General features: G+C 43.4%; 1 pseudogene; it reads right to left on the bottom strand.

Annotated features, from left to right (window-relative positions):
• Positions 1 to 586: 586 nt before the first annotated feature.
• On the bottom strand, positions 587 to 778 carry LOC120935457 (annotated as a pseudogene).
• Positions 779 to 24,569: the final 23,791 nt, after the last annotated feature.

Here is a 24,569-nt window from a genome sequence, read left to right as displayed (position 1 = left end):
TTACAGCTGCCGCCAACGGCAGTCAGAATACACAAACAACGACTGCATCTGATTGGATGTTTTGTTCGGCCAACAATTTTTGTAATTATATATTTATTGAATGTTTTTTCCCACCATTCAGGACCATCTCTGGTGCAGTTTCCTCCTGCAGGGACCACAAATCCAGCATTGCTTGTTAACTCTCATCGTCTGGGCCTCTACACTCCCATTGCTCCAACTCTATCTCTTTGCAGAATCCTGACATGACCCCTCTGCTGGCCGGCCAATAGGAATTGTCCACATCACACAGGCAGTGATGTGGACACCCAGAAGTAAGTTAATAAATACCCAGGAAGTAAATAGTGAAGAGAGGGACACAATGCACCATGGGGGTTTTGAGAGTTTTTTGTTTTTTTTTATTCAGAGGGTATAAACCAATTTTATTCAGGTGTATATGTTCTTCAAAAGTCTTGGGTACCAACTACAAGTTGTAAGCCAACATAATTCACGTGTTTATGTTTTTCAAAGTAGGTACCATCTGTATATCTCATCTGAAGTATTAATTTCTGGCCATAGATCTTGTTTAAATATCCAAATAAGCATCTATTTAGTCCAGCTTAGTAAAGCCAATGTCCTTTGCTTACTGCCTAAAGCACTGGCGGCACATGTTCAGTCCGTATTTGTGGATCAATCTTTGTATGTTAAAAACACAAGCGGCAGGAGCGGGATCCCTGGCTGAACTTCCTCGGGTGACTCCAGTACAGCTGCTGGTGGCCCATCATGCTCTTCTCTCTGCTCGGGAAAAGGAGAGTTTTCTTTTTGCCAACCCAATGATCGGATAGAGGGGGTGGGAAAGAGGATGGGGGGGTTAAGTTTTTCCTGGAGTTGGGTTTTAAGAGTTTCACCATTTACCAAGCTGTGTCTATACTTCCCTCCTCTACTACTGTGGAGCTTTCCATCTGCTACTAAACAGGTGCACTTAAATTAGAAAATTCTCCTTTGTTATGTCTATTAGTCAATCCAAAGATGAAGTCAGCGAACATAAAATATACAACTGGCTGGTCCAAAATTTTTAGAAAATACACCCTAGATGTACATCATCCATGAAGGGTGCAGATACACTAAGACCAGAGTCATTATTCATGTTGGTTTATCTCTCCTATATTTTAGCTGTGTAGAAAGTTTTGGTGAAGGTGAGATGAGCGTAAATGTCATAGCTTGACTCATCGTGGGAAACACTTAAGCACAATGTGGAGGAGCTCCCTGTTCTAAGTAAGATAAATGATAGGAGTTGTTAGCAAGCTCTGTACTGCTTTATCTTCAACCACCAATGCCGGCACCATCAATAGTAAGCTTAACATGTGTGAGTCATTTTCAGCCCTGCATATTTCTAAGCAAAGCGCTCAAGTTCAAATAAATTTGTCTCTTAAGTGAGTTTTGGGTCGTGTAAGGCGAATCTTTTTTTTTTCCTATACTTTCTGCCTTTGTTTTTAACTTTTTTTTTTCCCATAGAATTATGTACGCTTCAAGTGTTACAGTATTGTTTTCATTATAGTTTTTTGTGCAGTGCTGAGGTTTCAGATTTTCAGCTTGTTCCGTGTTAAGTTTGTGGTTTCGGTGATAAAACGTAAAAAAAAAAAAAAATCGGAATGGAATATATTTAAAGCTCAACTCCAGGCAAGACGTTTCGTTTTGCAAAGAGTGAGACGCATATAACCTTTTTCACATTTTTATCCATAACCTCCACTGAAGAAATATTTCCTCACTTCCTGCATAGTCACTAAGTGAAAACTCTCCAATGGCAGAAAACCTCTGTATGTCCTTCTTTGCTACCTGTGTCTTTGTTGACGTCCCTTGTGTTGTTCCTGGGACACAAAGCAAAAGTGAAATTTTCCAATTGGGGACAACAAAAATGTCAGGGGTTCTATACCGTCCCCACACACACACTTTTTAAAAGGAGATTGAGCTGACTAAAAATTTGGGACAGTAATGTTGGGAGAAGGTTTGGATTTGGGGTTAGGCCAAACAATTCAAGGCCTTGGGCAACAAAGTCTTGAAGGTGTATCAGACTGATTAGCCCACAACTATTTAGAAAGAAGACCTCTTAGGCCGCGTACACACGGTCAATCCATCCGATGAGAATGGTCCGACGGACCGTTTTCATTGGTTCACCGCTGAAGTGGCCTGACGGTCTGATGTACGTACACACCATCAGTTCAAAAACCGATTGGGTCAGAACGCGGTGACGTAAAACACACGACGTGCTGAAAAAAACGAAGTTCTATGCTTCCAAGCATGCGTCGACTTGATTCTGAGCATGCGCGGGTTTTGAACCGATGCTTTTGTGTACTAACCATCGGTTTTGACCGATGGTCAGCCGTTCATCGGTTCGATTTTAAAGCAAGTTCTCTCATTTTTGTCCGAAGGACAACAGACCGATGGGCCGTACACACGGTCGGTTTGGACCGATGAAACTGGACTTCAGGCCGTTTTCATCGGTTTGGACCGACCGTGTGTACGTGGCCTTAGAGTGCCTCTTATGACTGCAGAGAGGTGGGGAAGCAAGTCGAGAAAGATTATGCTAGTGTGTTGGAGTCCAGCTCCATGACATGATTGGTCTGACCATGCCTCAGGAGAGACTGAAGCTGGATGTAGCCTCAGTTTATTACACTGTATAGAAGGTTCCATGATGGATGTTTTGACAGCAATACAAAGCTTATTGGTGTGCTATCTTTCCTATCCTCCTTATTTTAATATAAATTATCTGTTTACCTGTCAAAAACAAAACAGGACTGTGTTGCTGTTGGAAAGTTTCCCTAACTTTCCTATCAGATGAAAATGTTTACTAAAGGGAAATCCACTCTGCACTACAAGTGCACTGTAGGTGCACTTGTAAGTGCAGTCGCTGTAGATCTGAGGGGAATCTCTGAAATTAGGGGAAGCTCTGCAGATTTTTGGGCAAGCAAGAATGCTGTTTTTATTTTCCTTGCATGTCCCCCTCAGATCTACAGCGACTGCCCTTGAAAGTGCACTTGTAGTACAAAGTGGAGTTGCCTTTTGTAAATAACCCCCAATGTTTTTTACTTTTTGCTATAATAAATATCCCCAATAGTTATTTTTTTTTTAAAGCTAATTTTTTCCTCAGTTTAGGCCGATATGTATTCTTCTACATATTTTTGGTAATAAAAATCGTAATAAGCGTATATTGATTGGTTTGTGCAAAAATAGGGGAAAGATTTATGTCATTTTTATCATTCTTTTTTTTTTACTAGTAATGGCGGTGATCAGCAATTTTTATCAGGACTGCAACATTATGGCAGACAGATCAGACACTTTTGACACATTTTAGTTTTTTTATACAGGGATCAGTGCTATAAAATGCACTGATTACTGTGTAAATGTCACTGGCAGGCAAGGGGTTAACAGTAGGGGGCGATCAAGGGGTTAACTGTGTTACCTAGGGAGTGATTCTAACTGTGGGGGGTGAGACTGCCTGGGTGAGGAGACCGACCGTTGTTCATAATTTGTATAAACAACTGATTGCTCTCCTTACCCCTGACAGCACAAAGATCTGTCTGTTTACATTGACAGATCTCTGTTCTGTCTCTGTGTGGAGCAAGCCCCCTAGTGGTCAAAAAGCGAATTGACGTATAGCTACGAGGGGGAGCCAACCTGCTGCAGTATAACTGCGGCGGCTGGTCAGCAAGGGGTTATCCTGAAGGCCACCTTACATCTGGTGTCTCCTATCAGTGTGCCCCCTTACATCATTTGTCCCCATAAGAATGCTCCCGTAACATTAGGTGCCATCCTCAGAGTCCCCCCTTTACATCAGGTGTCTCCATCAAATCAGGTGTGCTCCTTTACATTAGGTGTGCCCATCAGAGTGTACCTTTGCATCAGGTATCCCCATCACAGTGCCACTTAAAATCAGGTGTTCCCATCAGCGTGACCCCTTACATCAGGTGTCCCCATCAGAGTGCCCCTTTACATCAGGCATCCCCATTACAGTGCCACCTTACGTCAGGTGTTCCCATTAGAGTGCCCCAATACATCAGGTGTCCCCATCACATCAGGTGTCCCCATCAGAGTGCCCCTTAACATAAAATGTGCCCATCAGCATGCCCCTTTTTTTATGTTAAGGGGCACTCTGATAGGTACATTTACGCTAAGGGGCGTACTAATGGACACATTTTGTTGTGTACATCAGAGCGCCCCTTAACATAAAATATGCCCATTATAGGGAACCTTTACCTAAAATAAGGGGCATGATGATGGGCACATTTTATGTTAAGGGGCACGCTGATGGGCACATTTTGTTGTGCGCATCAGAATGAACCAACTGCCCAGCATCCCTGGGATATACAAGTGGAGACTAAAGTCCAATCCACTTTTGGTAGATACAAATCCCCCAGTGCTTGCAAAGCATGGCTGGCATTCTCAGTGCCGCATCGTTTTCTGGGGTTGTGTCAGTGGAGACCAAAATGTCATCCACTTTCACAGGAACTTCCTCTTCTGTTAGTTGAGGGCAGAATCTAGCAGCACTCCCTGTTACCAGCCCTTCAGCTGGGTTGCTGTGAGTGGAGACTACAGTCCCATCCACTGATATCAGCTCAGGCTGCAGTTGTGTGCAGAGGCCAGTAGCATTCTGCCCTGTTAGCACTTCAGCTGAGGACCCCACATCATGCACTCTGACTAACTGTTGGGAAATGACTGTCACCGTCTCACTATGGGCCCCTTGAATTGCTGCAGGTGTGGGGCAGAGGTCTTGGACCCTCTGTCTGGTGGCCAGTGCTTCAGCTGGAGGAGTCTTTTGTAACTCCACAGATGCTGCTGTTGGTGCTGGGCAGAGCTCACTGACGTTTGACCCTGATACCAGCTCTTCTGCTGGAGGCTCACCAGGTTGTTCTTCCTAAGCAGAACAGTTTATCAAATCCCCAATCTCTATAACTGGTGTCTGGGGATAGAGGTTCCCTATCTCCTGTCCGTAGAACGAACAAGAGGTTACTGGTGCTGGACAGAGCTCAGTGATGTCTGACCCTGATGCCAGCTCTTTTGCTGGAGGCTCACTAGGTTATTCTTCCTCAGTAGAAAAGTCTATCAAATACTCTGTCTCTGCGACTGGTGTCTGGAAATAGAGGTTCACTATCTCCTCTCCGTGCAACCCAGAAGATGCTATTGGTGCTGATTAGAGGTTAGCAGAGCTCTGCTCTGTTGTTAGCACTTCTGCTTTGGGGATGGCAAATTGGCAATCTCTGAATTTTCCACTGCTGATTCTCTGGCATGCTGCTGGACAGGCACATTCCTCCATCCATAAGACCTCTGCTTCCATAGCTGTGGGGGCAGGTGAGAAAAGCACACTGTTACTATTCCACATTGCCGACTCTTCAGCCAGCATTTCAGATCTGTTGGCTGGTACTTCTGGATAGTCCCAGGCAAAGGGAGCCCCATCCTGCTGCTGAGCAGAGTCTAGCAGCTGTCTGTAGGCGATCTCCAGCTTCAATTCCTGAACAGCCAGAAACTCCAAATCTTCCTGTGCCCAGAGCACTTCTAAAACATTCAGTCTTCACTCTCTGTGCTCCAATATTTCCTACACACACCACTCCAGCTCACTCCCAAAGTCAGGGTCCTTGGACAGCATCCAGTAAAACAGTCCCAGGCCACCATAGTCAAAGCCTTCCATGGGGCTGTCGTCTGCTGTCCATTGGCACACTTGGGCTACATACCACAGGAGGGCTCTGTAGTTCTCGTCCAACCGCATCTCTACCCGGATCAGCCTGCTTAACTCAGCTGTCCACTCCTGGTTCGGTTGTTCCCCCAATAACAGCACTTGAACTTCATACTGTGACCAGTACTTTACATGGACGAAGGGGAGACTTTTGCCCTCTTGCACTGATACCAGTCCTCTGTGCTGTATCTGCATCTCTCGCAACCTCCTTTGAAATTCCTCTTCCATGATGGCTGGTATCTGTACCTCTGCTCTCCTGCTCTCTGGACTGAGAATCCTTTGTGGTGGTTTGGATTGAGGCGATTTAGTTCACATTTGTAGCGCTATACAAGTTCCTCACTCACTCACAGCAAGGAAGCATGATTCCACTGCTGCCAACCAATTGTGACGGACCCCCGTACTCAACAGGACTATGTCCGCTGTAAATGCTTCCTCTGTCCGATACTACGCGATCCAAGACCCCTTAGCTTACCCAGTCATTTGCCAAAACTGAATGTATGGTGAAAAATATCCATCCCATAATACATTTCTCCTAAGACAGACACAACAGAACAATGGGACACAGCCACACCACAAATGATCGCAGAAAACAGTCTACAACAGAATGAGACAAGATACAATATATACATTTATACAATATTCCAGTGTGGCTGTACAGCGAGTCCGACTAGCAAAGATCAGACTGGGGTTCTCGGTCACCCTGTGCTCCTAATGGACACAGGGTGATTTCAACATAAATGGGTCGGGGGAGCTGGACACAGAGTTTCCAGAGCTCTCCAAGGTAAGCTGGGTTCCACAAGCACCCCACCCAAAGTGACTCCCTTCACAGGCATCAGTTGTCTGACCAAACGGCAGCGAACTCTATCGTTTGGTAAAAATGCAAACAGCCAACAGATAAGAATGCTTTCTCAAACAGTGCTGTGCACTCTATTGAGAGAGCCCAACCTTCTGTGCTACTGGAATTTGACACTTTGTATACCTGCCTTTGTTTCAAACACCATCTGTGGGTAAAAAGACTACTAAGAAAGGGAGGGGGCCCTGCGACCATTTACAGGTACAGTATAACCAATGCAGTCTAAAGATATAAAGTGAGAATTTGCTAACATCAAGTTCACCATAATGGCTGTATAATGATCTAAAGCCATTCAACTGTGCAGACATTCGGATTACTCCATACCATTTTTTCATTAATATATTTTATTAGTTTACGCTGCTTGGTTAATTTTTGCCTACTTTACAGATTGTGCTATAAAACTGTGTTTTCTTTTGTTAACTGTGCAGACATACCTGTTATCCGTCATTAGCAGTGTAAGGCTCCCAGGGACACCAATAACATGGCCTCCGAGGAAACCAAAGCTCCAAACCTTGCCACACATTGCAGCACCAGGTAGTGGACGAGGACAGAGACCCCGCAATGTGTGGCAAGGGTTGGAGCTTTGGTTTCCTCCCCATTACACAGCCCCCCTTTCGCGTACACATTGCGTCATCACAGTGCAACATTTGCCTTGCGTCTGATGGAACAGGGAGGGGTATATAAGGAGGTGGCAGAGGCCATGTTGTTGGGGTCCCTGGGAGCCTCACACTGTTAATGATGGATAACAGGTATGTCTGCACAGTTAAATGGCTTTATGGTGAACTTATGATGTTAGCAAATTCTCGCTTTATATCTTTAGATTGCATTGGGTAAACCTGTGAATGGAGAATGGATAAACGGCCTCCTCCCTTCCTTAGGAGTCTTTTGACCCACGGATGGTGTTTGAAATGAAGGCAGTTATACAAAGTGTCATATTCCTGTAGTGCAGCAAGTTGTGCTCTCTCAATAGAGTGCACGGTACTATTTGCGAAAGCATTATTATCTGTTGGCTGTTTGTGTTTTTATAGAACTTCAGAGTTGGCTACAGTTTGGTCAGACAACTGATGTCGTCTGATGTATCTCTAGGCTCCCAGTCTGTTTTACCCAAAGGAAGTTTTTTCAAGTAAGCATTATTATTATTTGTTTTACCTCTATGTTTTGGAAAAGGTAGCATGAATCTACATACATACATTATGCTTTGATTGATTTACAGGTCACATGCTTTTTAGTTGTGTTTACTTAATCTACCCATACCCCTCCCTATGGGAGATCCGTCATATTTGGGTGATTATTTGGTTGTTCGGTTGCATGGGACTATTGGACCTTACCAGGGGTCAAGTCCTGGAGAAAAAAGTGTGGGAACTCCCACCCAAGATCCACTCCCCCACTAAAAAATGATTTAATTAATTAATTGTTTAAAGCAAGTTCTTTCTAAATCCTGCGATAACTCGTGGAAGACCTCCGCAAAGTCTCCTGGGAACAATGACAAAAGCTCCCAGGAGACATTGCGGCATTGAGGAAGTGACAGAATACCCGCACACTACCCGATGAATCCATATACAGGAAGCGGCCAGTAACATAAAGGATTACTAAGGTTCGCCTGTCCCTGACAGTGACTCGAGCTGGGCATCGCCGCTTAGTGAAGGATTGGCTCGGCTGCTCTAGTCCTGCAAAGGGAACTGCGTTCCTGCTGTGAAAAAAGTGCAAGAACTCTGTTCCCATGCGTTCCCGCAGGACTTGAGCCCTGGACCTTACTCATCTTTCATGTTCTTGGTCATAACCTGGCCCCCATGCTCAATCACTGAAGTAGGAACCATTATTTGGGGACACTTGCCATTTGCCTGGTTGCACTCATATATATATATATTATATGCAATGTTTCATGTCTTCTCTTACATTAAACATTTTCTTTGTGTATGTATTGCTAAACATTTGATTAATATGGTTGTCTATTTACATAGTAGATGAAATTCCAAGTTCTTTCCTGAAACAACGAAACATGTAGAAATATAAACGTGGATACAGCAATTGAACATCACTAAACGTGTCCTCATATACAACTGGACACGTATGTACTGTATGTAATGTTTTTATGATATTCTCATTTAATAAACATTATATATTTTTTTTATAACTGTGGTTTATGCATGTATATTAAAGTGCACTTGTAAAGTCCCGTACCTCCCAAACCTTGTTCTCTGTATACATAGAAGGGATGTTGGTGCCATACACACTAAACTGATTGATTCGGTCTTGACCACACAACCTTCCACAAATTAAAGCCTAACTTCATTTTAAGCAGCTTCAGAAAAGGTTTTTATTTTTATTTTTGGAATAAAGGTAATAACTATATTAATAAAAACGGGGCATTGTAAGCACCTCTGTTAGGCCCCATACACACGATAGAATCCATCCGCAGATAAATCCCAGCAAATGGATTTCTGCGGATAGATCCTATGGTGTGTACACGCCAGCGGATCTGTTTCCGCGGAGAAATCTCCTCTGGGATGGATTCCAGCAGATCGGATATTTGCTGACATGCACAACAAATCCATCTGCTGGAATCCATCCCAACGGATGGATCCGCTCGTCTGTACAGACTCACCGGATCCATCCGTCCAAAGGGATTCCCCGCACGCGTCGTAATGATTTGACGCATGCGTGGAATTCCTTATATGACAGCGTCGCGCCCGTCGCCGCGTCATAATCGCGGCGACGGCGCGACACGTCATCGCCAGAGGATTTCCGCAAGGATTTCAATGCGATGGTGTGTACAGTCCATCGCATAGAAATCTGCGGAAATCTTTGAGAGGATTTATCCGTGGAAACGGTCCGCTGGACCGTATCCGCGGATAAATTCTCTCGTGTGTATGGGGCCTTAGTGTTGGATGGTATGTCGCAACCCTTCAACCTGCACTTTTGCTGGAAAACGTAGTCTTTTAAAGAAAGATAAATAACAATAGTCTTACTCCCGAGATCAACAAGTAATTACACTATATTATAGGAGGGATTGAGGAAACTGTGGTAGCGCTATTCACAAACTGCATCAAATTTGCTCACACCGCCACGACTTTGACTCACGCGCGACTTCGGCATTACTTTTTTAACAGAAGTCAATGCAACTCGTGCCGAAATGCACCAAAAGTACTGCGAGAACCTTTTTCCAAGTTGGTGTGATTCAAGTCACTTCTATTAGAACGGTTCAATTGAATGATGCTCTCAAAGTTGTCCCAACACCTTTTAAGCAGTTGCAGCAACATGTATATGCTTTGTCCCAACCCCTGTAATTTCTTTTGCTGGTCAGATTGGTCTTCATGTAAATGTAATTGTCAAAAAATTCAAAAGGAAGGCATGTGAAAGAAAAGAAAATTATTTTCAAATAACAATTTTTTTATTTCGTAAAAGTTCAATACAAAACATAGTAGCAGTACAAGAAAATAAAATTCATATGCTGAATACTATCATTGCACGTGTTTAGACTATACAGTTATCAGAATACAACATTTTTCGCTATAGTGGACCTTCAAAAAAGACTGAACCATATTTCCTTCTAGACCTCCGTTGTCTCCAAAGAGGCTTTGCTCCCCTTTATATAGCGTGTCTTGATTTTCCTCTGCAAGTCTAACAGTCAGGTATGACTAATGCAAAGGTGAAGTTACACTTTAATAAAATCCAGAACATCCTATTAATAAAACCGGAATATGTATTCCCATACAGCATTACTGTTATACAAATTGTGTGCTACATTCCCTCAAATCGTTATAGTATCTCAACGGGATATCTCTTCATAGGAATCAAGTTCAATTATTTTGTATGTTTAATTTGACTTGCGCTCTACTTTCATCTCTCTCCCGTGATGGAGCTGATAGCAAGGAAACCAATGGAAAACAAAAACATGTGTCCTCCCCTGCCATCAATTACATTGTTTGAGTTTGTAAAGTGCTTGGCAAATTAAGCTTCTGCCATCAGGCTACCGGACATGAGAAGAATGTGGAGAAATAATTCTATTGTATTAGTAAATGAATACAGCTGCTCATCTGGTTTTCAGAATGCTTGTGGTAATAATAGAAGGAGAGAGAACTGAATAGTACAGTAGGGTTCTAAGATGTAACCCTTTATTACCAACTACACAAAAACTTTCTTGGAATCAGTGTTCCCAGGTATAGTAAGCCTGGGTTTGTAGGCACCCAAATGTAAAAGGTAATCTTTAGCCTTTGTAATAAAAAAACATAAATAAATAAATAAAATTGCTTTACTTCATTAAACTATGCTACCCATCAGCATTTTGAGAAGGAAAACAATGATAGCCTCTGTGTTTTTCTCTTGACATGTACCCTTTAATATATATTTCCACTTCCCCCTTCCCTCCCTGTTTTTGGCCCCCATTCACAATCTCTCTTCATGTTCTGCATTTTTAAGGGGAAGCATACCTCTGTGTATGGAGCCCATTATCTTGAAATTTTCCACAATGGAAAAGCCTGACTCCACATGCCCTTTTTCTGACAATAGCTTGATGTTGTCAATCCTTATTTTAAAGAAATTGCAGATATAACCCTGCACCCACTGTTGTGCTAACTGTTCATATCGTTGCTAGGCTAGACCCACCGCAACCAAGTTACCTGTTCTGCTCCCCAGAGGGCTGTAACTGTGCACACCCAACCATCTAACCCGCTGCAACTGTGCACACCTTACCATTTAACTGCTGCAACGGTGTACATCCTAACATCCTGCTGTAGCCAACTGCTGTAATTGGGTCTGCCTCTGTCTAAAGTACTTATGTGCATCTAAAGATGGCCTCCCGTCACCCTTTCGGATATAATACTGTCACTCCCAGACTAAAGATGCACCCTTTATTTCCCTGTGTGCCAACGTCTTCAAAGAGCCCCAACATAGCCAGGAGAAGGTTCACCTCAAAGACTATACTCGGATTACTTCATTCCTGAGGGAAGTTCTGTGTTCAACATTAAACATTAACTTCTCAGGCCTAAACGTATACCCTTTGTTTGAGAGCTCTCAAGTGGAATAGTTGATCAACGTTGCTACTTTGTTTGGCCACTTGGGCAAATTATATACTTGGTGTCACAGTATATGCTGGAATCTGAAGCCCCTGCAAGGGACCTGGTGAGGCTTATTGTGTATTCATTACTGTATTCATGCTAGTTGACTTTAACATGCCAATATATTCTGTGATTCTTTTATCATTTTAACTTGCCAATACAGTCTGTCATTCTTTTATAGAGTTGTATGTAATGTTTACAGAAATACTGGTGGTCTAAATGAGGTTGAGGACTCACATAGGGATGGACAAGAGCAGAGAACCTAAATCTACCAGCAGCTCCTGCGGGAGTAGCACTACAATGCCATGGAACTCTTCTGGAGGCGGAGTTAACCCTTCCACTGGACAGTCAATACCTAGGCAGTAACATTGGCCCCCGAGGACCTTTCCACTCTGCAGTTTAGAAGGTCAGAAGACTCAGGATCCAGCCCATCATGTGACCACATATCTAGCTAAAGAAAGGAGACATTTTTAATTATTATTTTTTTATTATTATTTGTTACAGAATTAAGTTAGAGGGGGTAGGGGGGAATTGTTAAAGGAAGGGGGATCCTGGCAGCAGCATATTGTGTATGGCTAGCTGTGGTCAGATTAATGTGGTCTCTGCATTTATGGATTACACATGCCAGTAAAACTAAAAAAAATGTGCAAGGACAGATAGATATGACAAAGCAAAGAGTCTTGAAAGGTCACAATATATTGCATAATAGCATGTACAGACCGTGTATGGTAGGTAAGCTTGTATTGAGTGCAGATGATCAATCACTCTTTGGGAACTTCTCTTAGTATAGTCAGAATAGCAGTTATTTCCATAAGCAAAGCTCCAAGGCAGTAAAGCTTTGTTTTCCTCCTGCTAACAACAACAGCATTGGAGGTGCAAGACAAGCAGCATGTGTTTAGTGGTTTATTTAAGTGATTAGCTGTGTTTAGAGGAAAGAAATGAGATTATGTTAGGGTCAAATCAGAGGGAGGATATGTTCACTTGTGTGCAGAAAACAGCCAGCTAGCTCACTACGAGAGTGCCATCCCATGGAACCAAGCATGTGGAACTAAACATTATTATAAAAAATATAGTAAAAATATAAAACCCCACTGATGACAGAGTTAGCATTTGAAGCAGTTACAGTCTCAGATCCCACCAATGCTAATGTGACATATTTCACACTCAGCGTCATCCATAAATGTTCCAGCCTGTGGAAAAATAATTTAGACATCAGTAGATTGAGAGTGATCATCACTGGGGCTGGTTAACTGAGCAGTTGCCACTTTACAAACACAGTAGCCACCACCACATGTTTTAACAGAAACATGCACCATTCACAAAATCTGCTGTTACAATTAGGAAAGGTCATTTACTGCTATGCCCAGACAGGAATGTAACAGAGCTTTACACTGTGGTAGCTTTTTACAGAGACAAAGGGCCAGATTCACGTAGAATCGCGGTGGCGTAACGGATCGTATATACGTTACACCGCCGCAAGTTTTCATCGCAAGTGCCTGATTCACCAAGCACTTGCGTGAAAACTTACGCCGGCGGCCTCCGACGTAATTCAAAGGGGAGTGTGCCATTTAAATTAGGCGCGCTCCCGCGCCGGACCTACAGCGCATACTCCGTTTTGAAATTACCGCCGTGCTTTGCGCAAAGTGACGTCATTTTTTCGAACGGCGACGTGCGTAGCATACTTTCGTATTCCCGGACGTCTTACGCAAGAATTTTTTTTTCTTAATTCGACGCGGGAACGACGGCCATACTTTAACATGGGCTGTGTAAAGTTAGGGCAGGTAAAACGACGACTAACTTTGCGACGGGAAACTATACTAGCAACGACGTAAAGAACGCGAAAAACCGCCGTGGATCACCGTAAAACCTCATTTGCATACCCGACGCTGGAATACGACGCAAACTCCACCCAGCGGCGGCCGAGGTACTGCATCCTAAGATCCGACGGTGTAAGACAATTACACCTGTCGGATCTAAGGGCTATCTATGCGTAACTGATTCTATGAATCTGGCCCTAAGTTCTTAAATCCTATTTAAAACATTCAGAAATTTAGTTTAACAATGTCTAAATAAATAAAACAGTACAGAAAATATTTCTAGACATATGCGGTTCGTTTCGGACAAATTTTTCATTATTCAGAGATTTAGATATATCCTAATACCCAAATTACAGTATAAACATAGTTTACCGAATGCTCCGAATAACAAAACAAAATTTGTCAGAATTTCCAAAGTTCAAATTGAAATTCAAATCGAATTTTACATCAAATTCCAGTCAAATTCGAACTGTAAAAATGTTCTGAAATTAAAGACTGTGGCCCGGATTCACAAAGCACGTACGTTCTTAAATCGCCGTATTTTCCTCATTTGCATATTTGAATGGCTGATCAATGGGAGCGCCACCATGCGTCCAGCCTAAATATGCGCCCACGCTACGCCGGCGTAGGCAAGTTACGTCGGCGGGATGAAGCCTATTTTTAGGCGTATCTTAGTTTGTGGGTCTGGCGCACAGATACGACGGCGCATATTTGCACTTACGCAGCGTATCTACACTCTTGTCTGCCACCTACCTCAACTTCTACCTGGACACTGACCACTCTTATTCCTGCCACGTGCCTTGATCTCTGGTTGATCTCTGACCTGTCTCCACTGTGTAGCCACACTGTTCATGCAACCTCTTGGTTGGGGCCCCAAGCCATTGTAACCTCACTAGCTAATCACTTTTTGCAGGGTGCTCTGGTTATAATGAGAGCCTCTTAATACCAGCAATAAAGTAATAATAGTACCATCATCCTAAAGAGTCAGTTAAAATAGAACTAAGGCTAAAGGGATCCCAAAGGCCCAAAAGACCATAGAAGGGTGGGGGAAGGAGGACTATATTGGTACTGGATAGAGAAAAATAAATTTGCAAAGTAGTAGAGATAAAATATATATATACATTTATTAACATGGTATCAAAAAAGACAATAATAATCATAAAATACATCACAGTAATAGTATAAAACAGTAAGCATATTGCGGGACCAACCATACAGGTCACCGAGCTAGAATCGACCCTAAACAAGGATCACGGTGAAGAGAGGGGGTCACACAAGGCAGGATCTCAACTAGTTTGGCAACAGAGTTGCTTAGTCAGGAGAATTCTATAAAGAACACCCACTCGCTCTAAAGTCGCAGCCGACCGCGGGGAAAACTCTCCCACGGCGGCCAAGGGGAACAGCTGGTGAGGTGAACCTGTTGTAACTGTGTGATGTTAAAAGGTAAGAATAAGAGGGCCCTAGGACCCAAGTGCAACGTGGCAGGTGAGCGGCAGATGTGTTGCAAAAGCCGCACAATTGAACTGTATATGGAGGTTCAGTTATAAAGTCTAGTGTAGACTCACTGATGGAGATGCAACCTGTTGCTGGGTAGAGCAACAGCACGTCCTAGGGCCAGGTGTCAGAGTAGAAAAATATGCAAAATTGTGCAGAATGGATTGGGAAGCTCTTAGCAGCCCTACTTGATGAGATGATGGGGCCAAAATACAGCCTGAACCACTTCCTAAACATTGGTGGCACTGTAAGTGAAAGTAAGGGTACATAGGCAAAAAGTATAAGGAGAACTAAGGCAGAAAAAGCACACATAGCAGTCTTTGATCCAGTTCTTCAAAAGCCTTTCAGGAATCCAAACCACCAAAAACCAATAGAGTTCTGTAAAATTTGGTTTAACTTTTCTTTAGAATTTTTGGATCAACTATAGTTTATAGAAATGCCCAAGGGTACAAAGTGGGATGTCCAACAAGCTCATATGGATGTAATAGTCGGGTGTGCACAAATGTCTGGCCATGTAGTGTACATGTCTGTCTGTGCAAAGTGGCAAAATATTACCCCCCCCTCCCCCCCCACCGCCAACCAATGACTCAGTGCAGCATTACAACTAGCACACTTTAAGAAAACATTCCCAGGGCTTGTAATCCCATGAATGAACAGACTTGTGGTCCTGGAAAGCTTTCTCCATGGCTGTTTTAATTAATTTTGACATTGTCATATTTTCACACATGCTACTTTTAATAGATAACACATTTCTTTAAAAGCCGGAATGTTTTTCGTTACAGATAACATACCAAGTGTTACGCTGAGATATTCATTGTTCTCCATCTCAGCACAATACAGCAGCCTTTGTTTATTTTACCCAAGTTAATTCCACTGAAACAATCCACTAACTCTTTCTGGCTTTCACTGGGAAGTTTCACTTTTTGTAATTATTTTGTAAGCTTCTAAAACTTCCCATGCAGAGCCCAATGTATACAATAAACATGTTCTGTTTCATTACCATTTATTCATTAATCAGATACTGTAGTGTATTTTCAGCTAACCCATTTTTTGGCTTATCACTGTAATGTTTTCCCTAATGTAGATTTTCATGTTACACTTACATTTCTGCATGCTTGCGGTACCTGATTTACAATTTTCTATTGAATAGAGGCTACATACACTCACCAGCCACTTTATTAGGTACAACTGTTCAATTGCTTGGTAACACAATTTGCTAATCAGCCAATCACATGGCAGATACTCAATGCATTTAGAAATCTAGACGTGGTTAAGACAACTTGCCGAAATTCAAACCGAGCATCAGAATGGAAAAGAAAGGGGATTTAAGTGACTTTGAACGTGGCATGGTTGTTGGGGCCAGGCGGGCTATTCTGAGTATTTCAAAAACTGCTCATCTAATTCTACTAGGAATTTCATGCACAACCATCTCTAGGGTTTAGAAAGAATGGCCTGAAAAAAAGAAAATATCCAGTGAGCGGCGTACTGAAATCTCATGTAGTGTTGTCAACCCTGCTTGAGCTCTCTGCTGAACTGCAGAACACCTCTCCTTATATTATGGAGATGAGGTCAAGGGGACACGAACTTAGACAGGGCTGATAACACCGCTTGGGATTTAGGTGTATTCCAGCACTGTGTTGTCAGCCCATAACAGTTAGAAACACAGGGGTTTCCTGCAAACTCAACAGTTATTTACTATACTTGCTGCATGTTTCAGAGAGGTGAAAGGGAGAGGTGAAAGAGCAAGAGAGAGATAGTAACCTTTATGAAGCAATGAATCTGAAATATACCAATCTATTCACTGCTTGTGAATCTTCCTAGTGCCTGTGTTTTAAATGACAGTTATTAATTTACAACCAGTGAATGTTTATTGAAAGTCACATTCACTTTATAAATAAGCCCCTTTAAGTCTATGCATACTAGTGTTACCTTTAGAGTTAGAGTTACAATTTTTGGCATATATACAGTACCCTGTGTCATTTGCCTTTTTTTTTTTTGCAATAATGGGATCACAAGTTTTGTCTGCAGTTTGTGATGTCATCGCTGATCATTTACCCTATGTCCATGTACTCATTAACCTCGCTTGTCCCTAGGGACAGGCAACTTCTTGTTCCAGGTCACACAGCATCCAGTGTATGCCCTGCCATTTTCTCTGGGTATCACAAATGTAGGAGCGCTACTGTGATGAAAACACATCTCTTCCAGTTGCATGAGTGAGCTCTCCTCTAGTTGATAGCTTCAATGGGGTTAACTGCAAGGATCCCAAATTTTAAGCAAGATTTGTGAAACTATTTTCAAACCGAACCCAGGCACATTTGCTCATCCCTATTAGCTATAATCCAATTTTTATACAAAAAGGCAGATTTTGTGCAATTACAAAAGTGTCAATCTTTTCTTCTAATGTGTTCATAAAAATTAAAAGCCACAACTGGCTGTGCAACAAATGACAGGAAGGAAATGTCAAGCTGCTGCAAAGCCAGTATATTGCAGATGCTTCTTACAACGCGCTAATTAAACAAAGAACATACCAATTACAGTGTTTACATTAATGACAAGTGTCAGCGGATTTGGAACGCTGAAAATTTGTGCTGGAAATGTTATTTGTTTAGTTGCTTCATTCTTATACTCTAAAATTAAATAGAGGTGACCACATGAAAAACTTTTCAGTATAATTAAGTCAACCATTTAAAGAATTCTTACATTGTAAACTGAATTTCATCAATATGTGCCTGGAAGAATCTGCATGGTTTCTATTTTATTTTTTTAACCACTTGAGCTCTGGAAGGTTTTAGCCACTTCATGACCAGGACATTTTTTTCTTATTCAGCCCTGTGCTATTTTAAAATGATTGTAAAACAACCCATTCCGTTTAAAATAGCAATGAAAGGCCAAACATCTGTGTATAAATATAATATATATATATATATATATATATATATATATATATATATATATATATATATATATATATATATATATATATATATATAAATACAAATTTTCCTTTCATCAATGCCACAAATGCCTACCCTCCACCCCCCTCCAGATGTGCTAAGTCCTTCACAATAGGGACATCTTATGGAATACCCCTAGACCTCTTAGATTTCTTTGGGGACATCCCAATGGCCTAATACAGGGGGTAGTGCCCCAAATGGTAAATGCTTTTGTAGAACCCTGATGTTAGGCAGGGTTGCTAGTAAATTTATTTACCAGTAGATAGTTGCCTTGGTCAAATGTTAGGAGGTCAATTGATTTCGCCCTATTTCTGGAATTGCTACACTTCTCTCTTTTCTCGCTAGATGGTTGGGTATCTGGTGACATTAGATAAGACAAAGGCATTGGAGGGCAGATTAGGAATAAATGGGGTGTCTCAGCCAATGGGCATGGATTTTCATGGGTCTCTTGGTCTGCTGGGAGAGCCTATTTATTTGGGTGGAGTCAGGTGATCGGGGTTCTGTGCCACCTGGACGGCTGTCTGGGTGGATGTGTGTTGTATTTCCCCGGACTGCTAGGCCATAAACCTAAGGCCTACCACTACCACCTTACTACCGGCGAGCACAGTGAGTGAGCTGTGGCCAGTACCAGAGCAGACTTCTCACCAACCGGGAACAGTGAAGAAGTAGGAAAGCATCAGTAAGTGCCAAGTCAGAGACACAGCGGGACAGCAGAGGTGACACTTGTTGAGTGCCAAGCCAGGGTCTAATGTGTCAGCACGGGTGAATCTTGAGGATTATCTGTGAGTGCCAAGCCAGGGACCCAGTAGTGAAGTGGGGGTGCCGCTTGAGGAAGATATTGAGTGCTACAGTGAAAGAGCTCAGGGGATCCAGTGGCTAGTGGATCTGAAGTCTAGTGAGAGAGACTGGGTGCTCATTGAGTGAAGACCCACACTGAGTGAGTGTGGGGTAAAGAGAGCTGTTTGTGTTACAGATAGTTTATTACCTTTATCGTTAGTGACAGCTACAGGATTGTTGCCATAGGAGACAGCGGTCCTACCTATACAGAAGTGGTGTCCGGCTGGATGCCTTCACCTGCATAGCTGTCTACCTATAGAAGTCTCAGAGTCTGACAATTAACATTGCATCTACCTAAGGGTGTCTTGGCCCTTACCCTCTCTCCCACAGTTCTGTTTAACCACTTCCATACCAGGCACTTACGCACCTTCCCGCCCAAGCCAATTTTCAGCTTTCAGCACTGTCGCACTTTGAATGGCAATTGCGCGGTCATGCTACACTGTACCCAAACAAAATTGCCGTCCTTTTCCCCCCACAAATAGAGCTTTCTTTTGGTGGTATTTGATCACCTCTGCGATTTTTAAAAAAAGACTGAAAATTTTGAAAAAAAATTACGTTTTTATTTTTTTCTGTTAATTTTTTTGTAAATAAGTACGTTTTCTCTTTCAATTATGGGCACTGATATGGCGGCACTGATGGGCACCGATGAGATGGCACTGATGGACATCGATGAGGTAGTACTGACGGTCACAGATGAGGTGGCACTGATTGGCGGCGCTGGTATGCGGCACTGATGGGCACTCATAGGCGGCACTGATGGGCACACATAGGCGGCACTGATGGGCACACATAGGCGGCACTGATGGGCACTCATGGGCAGCACTGATGGGCACTCATGGGCGGCACTGATGGGCACTCATGGGTGGCACTGATGGATACTTATGGGTGGCACAGGTGGGCACTGGGCATGGATGGGCACTGTGGAGTGGCACTGATGGACACTGTGGGGTGGCACTGATGGACACTGGGGGTGGCACTGATGGACACTGTGGGGCGGCACTGATTTTCCCATGTTGCCAGTCAGTGCCCATTTGTGGGCACTGATTGGCATCTTTTTTTTTTATGTTTTTTTTTTCCCCCCAACATGTTTTTTTTTTGCCTCCTTTTTTTTTTTGCCCTTCCCTGGTCCAGGGTGGGCTTCCCTGGTGGTCCAGTGTGGCGATCCGAGGGGGGGCTGCGCTGATAAACAATCAGCGCGAACCCCCCCTGTCAGGAGAGCCGCCGATCGGCTCTCCTCTACTCGCGTCTGTCAGACGCGAGTGAGGAAGAGCCATCAACGACTCTTCCTGTTTACATCGTGATCAGCCGTGGTTGGACACGGCTGATCACGTGGTAGAGAGTCTCCGTGAGAGACTCTTTACCGAGATCGGTGTTGCGGGGTGTCAGACTGACACCCTGCAACAACGATCGCCGCGATGCGCGCCCCCGGGGGCGCGCAGCGGCTCAGAATCCTGAGGACGTCATATGACGTCCAGTCAGGATTCTACAACCACTTTGCCGACGTCAATATGTCATTGGCGGGCGGCAAGTGGTTAAGAGACAATAAATCTCTTTGTATTCCAAAGGTGTCTGGCGCCCACCATTTCATTTTGCATTACACCCACCATGCCTTGTGGCCCACTCTACACTGAAAGATGTCTGCTGTTCCTAACTCTGGAGGTCACCATTAGGCCTCGGGGGCCCCCGGGACTTTGCTACACTTCACTTAGCCATCAAGACATATTGTAGAAAAGTAGGAGGTGCTTATATTGCTGCTAGCTACTAATGATGTGTCCTCCTGAGCCTAACCATATCAGCATTGATGAGCCAAATACAATCTCAAGAACATTCACTCTTGCCATGCTTGTGGAGTCATTAGGTTTATCCTGCTGGAGAGAATTTGTCTTACTGGGGACAGTAGGGAGCCACATTGCCACAAGAGTAATCCAGTTACAGTATTGTATCTCCAGAGAACAAAAATGTTGAAGTTTGGTAGCACTCAATCCTGAAGGGGTTTCCAAGACTTTACACTGTTGGAGGTTAGGTGCTGGTGTGATGTAGAAAGTAGCAAGTAAATAAATCTCCAAATGGTTATATACAGGTGGTTCTCAAAAAATTAGCATATTGTGATAAAGTTCATTATTTTCTGTAATGTACTGATAAACATTAGACTTTCATATATTTTAAATTCATTACACACAACTGAAGTAGTTCAAGCCTTTTTATTGTTTTAATATTGATGATTTTGGTATACAGCTCATGAAAACCCAAAATTCCTTTCTCAAAAAATTAGCATATTTCATCCGACCAATAAAAGAAAAGTGTTTTTAATAAAAAAAAAAAGTCAACCTTCAAATAATTCTGTTCAGTTATGCACTCAATACTTGGTCGGGAATCCTTTTGCAGAAATGACTGCTTCAATGCGGCGTGGCATGGAGGCAATCAGCCTGTGGCACTGCTGAGGTGTTATGGAGGCCCAGGATGCTTCGGTAGCGGCCTTAAGCTCATCCAGAGTGTTGGGTCTTGCGTCTCTCAACTTTCTCTTCCCAATATCCCACAGATTCTCTATGGGGTTCAGGTCAGGAGAGTTGGCAGGCCAATTGAGCACAGTAATACCATGGTCAGTAAACCATTTACCAGTGGTTTTGGCACTGTGAGCAGGTGCCAGGTCGTGCTAAAAAATGAAATCTTCATCTCCATAAAGCTTTTCAGCAGATGGAAGCATGAAGTGCTCCAAAACCTCCTGATAGCTAGCTGCATTCACCCTGCCCTTGATAAAACACAGTGGACCAACACCAGCAGCTGACATGGCACCCCAGACCATCACTGACTGTGGGTACTTGACACTGGACTTCAGGCATTTTGGCATTTCCCTCTCCCCAGTCTTCCTCCAGACTCTGGCACCTTGATTACCGAATGACATGCAAAATTTGCTTTTATCCGAAAAAAGTACTTTGGACCACTGAGCAACAGTCCAGTGTTGCTTCTCTATAGCCCAGGTCAGGCGCTTCTGCCGCTGTTTCTGGTTCAAAAGTGGCTTGACCTGGGGAATGCAGCACCTGTAGCCCATTTCCTGCACACGCCTGTACACGGTGGCTTTGGATGTTTCTACTCCAGACTCAGTCCACTGCTTCCGCAGGTCCCCCAAGGTCTGGAATTGGTCCTTCTCCACAGTCTTCCTCAGGGTCCGGTCACCTCTTCTCGTTGTGCAGCGTTTTCTGCCACACTTTTTCCTTCTAACAGACTTCCCACTGAGGTGCCTTGATACAGCACTCTGGGAACAGCCTATTTGTTCAGAATTTTTTTTCTGTGTCTTACCCTCTTGCTTGAGGGTGTCAATGATGGCCTTCTGGACAGCAGTCAGGTCGGCAGTCTTACCCATGATTGCGGTTTGGAGTAATGAACCAGGCTGGGAGTTTTTAAAAGCCTCAGGAATCTTTTGCAGGTGTTTAGAGTTAATTAGTTGATTCAGATGATTAGGTTAAGGGCTCGTTTAGAGAACCTTTTCATGATATGCTAATTTTTTGAGATAGGAATTTTGGGTTTTCATGAGCTGTATGCCAAAATCATCAATATTAAAACAATAAAAAGGCTTGAACTACTTCAGTTGTGTGTAATGAATCTAAAATATATGAAAGTCTAATGTTTATCAGTACATTACAGAAAATAATGAACTTTATCACAATATGCTAATTTTTTGAGAACCACCTGTAGTTACATAGTAGGTAAGGTTGAATAAAGATACACGTCCATCCAGTTCAACCTGTGTGTGCGTTTATGTTATTATGTATACCCCTGTATATTGTGATCGTTAAGATATCCATCAAATAGTTTTTTGAAATTATCTATGCTCCCCGCTGAGACCACTGCTTGTGGAAGACAATTCCACATCCTTATCGCTCTGACAGTAAAGAACCCTCTAGGCAGTTTAATGTTAAACCTTCTTCTCTTCTAATTTAGTGAATGGCCACAAGTATTTTTAAATTCCCTTTCACTGAAAAGTTTGTTCCCTGTGTTAGGGTCACCAGTATGGTATTTGTACAGTGATATAATATCCCTTCCCAAACGTCTCATCTCCAGAGAGTATTAGTTCAATGCTTGTAGTCTTTCCCCATAGCTGAGATCCTCCAGTCCCTTAATTAGCTTTGTTGCACTTCTCTGTACTCACTCCAGTTCCCGCGCATCCCTCCTGGGGACTGGTGCCCAGAACTGGACAGCTCACTCCAGGTGCGGCGGGACCAGAGTCTTGTAGCGTGGGAGAATTATCGTTTTATCTCTGGAGTGAATCCCCTTTTTATTGCATGGCAACATTCTGTTGGCTTTGCTCACAGAAGCTTGTCGTTGCATGCCATTGCCGAGCCTGTCATCTACTAGGACTGACAGGTTCTTTTCCATGCTAGATTCTCCCAGAGGTTCTCCCCCTAGCGAGTAAATTGCTTTCACATTTTTGGCACTCAAATGCATTACTTAAGGTCTAGGTTTAGGTTAAGCAGATGCATCCAGGTAGAATTCTACCCCAAGCAACCATAGAAAAAAATCAAACATATTTTATTGATATAATGTTATTTTAACATCAAGCAACCTGTTTTGTGATTTTTAAATTGCCACTTCTTCAGTCAAGGTGTGTCAAAGTTCTGGCAGTAGCTAGACCAGATTTTTCAAGAAATGCTACAGAGTTACCTAAAAATATACAGTTTTCTCCTTAAACAAAAAAACAACAACACTGTAAAGAAAAAAATGGAAAAAAAATGTCAGCACATTTCGCTTTAAAGGGGTTTTTTTATTTTTATAACAAACATGTCATACTTACCTCCTTTGTGCGAGGGTTTTGCACAGAGTGGCCCCGATCCTCCTCTTCTGGGGTCCCCCAGCGGTGCTTCTGGCTCCTCCTGGCATCAAGTGTCCCTAACAGAGAAGCGCTTTCCCTGGGAGCACTCGTGCAAGCGCACTTCCGTGTCCTGCTGCTGCGTCCATTGACACAGACAGCAGGATTCGGCCCCGCCCCCCAGCTCCCATGTCATTGGATTTCATTGACAGCAGCGGTAGCCAGTGGCTGCTGCATCACAGGAGGTTTTTCACCTTAAAGGGGTTGTAAAGACAAAAATATTTTCCTCTTAAATTAAAGTCTGACAGTAGCTGATAAAGTAAAAAGTAATGTTTTGCATTATAACTACCGTATTTATCGGCGTATACGCGCACTTTTTTGCCCTGAAAACCAGGGCAAAATTGTGGGTGCGCGATACGCCGATACCCACTTTCCCGCGCCGAGTTTGAACACTGCGCCGGGATATACCGAGCGCAGTACACTCGTGTATAGTCGTGCAGGCTCGGCTCATCTCGCGCTCACGTCCTGGACGTACAGGACGTAAGCGCGAGAGTAGCCGAGCCTGCCCGACTATACACGAGTGTACTGCGCTCGGTATATGCCGGCGCAGTATTCAAACTCGGCGCAGGAAATCGGGGATCGAGCGGGGAGGACGCCGCAGAAGGTCGCCAGACACAACGAAGAGGACACCCGAAGCAGCAGACGGACGCCGGACCCGACGAGGCCGCCGATGGACGCCGCGCAAGACACCAAAACTGTAAGTACTAAAATGTTTTTTTTACAGGAATGTCGGGTCCCCTTTAGGGGTGCGCGCTATACGCCTGAGCACGCAATACCCCGATACATACAGTAGTTTGATACCTGTTGAAATCGAGCTGTTTTATTCACCTCCGTCACTCCTGAATCATTATTCTCACTGACTTCCTGGTTTGCGGTGCGCATTAATTCTTGCTACATCACGGCCTAATGGGAACTACAGTTCCCATTAGGCTTAGCCTCCATGCCTGTGAGGGATAAGAGAGCATCTTCACGCAGGGCTGTAGTCATAG

The sequence above is a fragment of the Rana temporaria genome, chromosome 4 (genome assembly GCF_905171775.1).
Source record: "Rana temporaria chromosome 4, aRanTem1.1, whole genome shotgun sequence".
NCBI lineage: Eukaryota > Metazoa > Chordata > Amphibia > Anura > Ranidae > Rana > Rana temporaria.
This window is presented reverse-complemented; position numbering and strand designations above follow the sequence as displayed.